The sequence below is a fragment of the Lipotes vexillifer genome, unplaced genomic scaffold (genome assembly GCF_000442215.2).
Source record: "Lipotes vexillifer unplaced genomic scaffold, Lipotes_vexillifer_v1.1 scaffold1108, whole genome shotgun sequence".
In the NCBI taxonomy this organism is placed as follows: domain Eukaryota; kingdom Metazoa; phylum Chordata; class Mammalia; order Artiodactyla; family Lipotidae; genus Lipotes; species Lipotes vexillifer.
The window spans coordinates 638,056-640,165 of record NW_006770064.1 but is presented as its reverse complement, the minus strand read 5'-3'; positions in this window follow the sequence as shown (position 1 = coordinate 640,165).

Below are 2,110 nucleotides of genomic sequence, written 5' to 3'. Positions count from 1 at the left end.
GTAACTAATAAATAAGCCAGCACACTTAATCTAGGCATTTGGTGTTCAAGGATACTAATAGATGCTCATTAACAAAATCATTTATGTATATAGTGATTTACTGTTATCCATATGCTGTACTCTTGTCTTCAAAATATTATGCCATTACCTGGACTGTATCCCATCTAATTGTTAAAATAGTTGTCTGAGGAATGTATTCTTATTTCTATTCTACAGATGAGAGCAGCAGCCATAGCTGACTTGCCATAAGTCCCGCATAAGCTAAGGAGCAGATCTAAGACTCAAAGCCAGGTCTTCTGAATCCAAATTCAGAACCCTTTCTATGAGGCAGGAGAACCTGAAAATGTATGCTCAGAAACACATTTGAGAAAGAATAACTGTTTGAGAAATAATGAAAAATGAGAGAGACACAAATATTCTAGAGTCGGTCTATGTACTAATGTTCAAAAAGGACAAAGAGATAGATAATGAAAACTTAAGAATTAAAGCTGGCAATTTTGATGCCAAACCCCAGTAGGATTAAAAAAGCATTGGTAGGGGCTTCCCTGGTGGCGCAGTGGTTGAGAGTCCGCCTGCCGATGCAGGGGATACGGGTTCGTACCCCGGTCTGGGAGGATCCCACATGCCGTGGAGCGGCTGGGCCCGTGAGCCATGGCCGTTGAGCCTGCTCGTCCGGAGCCTGTGCTCCACAATGGGAGAGGCCGCAGCAGTGAGAGGCCCACATACGGCCAAAAAAAAAAAAAAAAAAAAAAAAGTATTGGTAAACAGCTGCTTTGAGGGTATGAGAATACAATTTTAGAATAAAATTACCTAATACTGGTTTATTAAAAATATAAACACTCAGTAGTATTCTCTATTATTGAATATTTATATTCATATTTTTTCTGCTTGGGGTGGGGAAATGTCATAAGTATAAAGAATGTGAAAAAAGCATTTAATCATTTCTCTCAATATACCTTTGTGGATAATATGAAGCTGATTAAACAATCATTCTTAGGGAATATTATATAATGGAGTAAGGACAATCTGCAGGAAGCACTCTTAGAATGCACCTCAAGGATCCATCCTTGAACGTACCCTGTAAGTCTACAGTGTACCAGAGGAGGAATGTATCCCAGTGCTGAAATAAATGATTTGGATGATAAAATACTGACTCACTTCCTTCTGGAAAGAGCTGAAACTGATTTTCATGTGATTTTGATAGTTAGGATTGATTGATTTCTTGCAATTAATAGTATTTGAGCAAACTCAAGCGACTGGGAAAATCACTGAAATGGTATTGAGTTGGGCATAGCTGCATTTCCAGGCACACTATTATTCTTCCCTCTGTAGTATAATAAAATAATTAAACATGATTCTAATTTCCTTCAAAATGATAAACAATAAATGTAAGGGGAAAGAAATGAAAAAACAACAGAAATCAACATTTCATTTTTCAGCATGGCATATTCTTGATATAAGCACAGCTGCTGCTGTAGGAGAAACCAATTACAAACACAAGTAAACTCATTTTTCCCCACAAATAATATTTTCATTACTTTCACAGTATTTCAGGAATAAATCACATTGTACTAGATCCTTTGGCATGTCAAAGAAACAAAACTGGCCTTCTTAAGTAGATTACTGACCACAGCAAAGTTATGTTGAGTATTATTCTCTATGTTGTTATGAATTATGGGTCTTCCCTTATTCTTTTATACAAATGACATTTATACAAATAATAATATCATTTATAAAATGATCTCATTTGTATAAATTATATTATTAGAGGTATCATAATCACTATAAATGGCATGGCTTCTATAAGAGTAAGAAGTGGGGGATACAGCAAAATTGACCATCTTAAAGTCAATTAAAGATACTGTATCTACTCACAGAATTCTCTCTATGGAATTTAGAATGTTTCAGTGGTAAGAAAATGGGCTTTGAATTCAGGAAGGTCAGGTTCAAATTCCTGTTCATTCACAATTGTGTGAATTTTGACAAGTTATATAATTACATAATTTCTTTTCATCCTCCTACTTTTTAACAGAAAGAGAAGGAAAGAAAAAAATAGTTACAAATATTGACAGATTTGTTTTATGTTTCCTGAACACTGAAGTGGTTACCA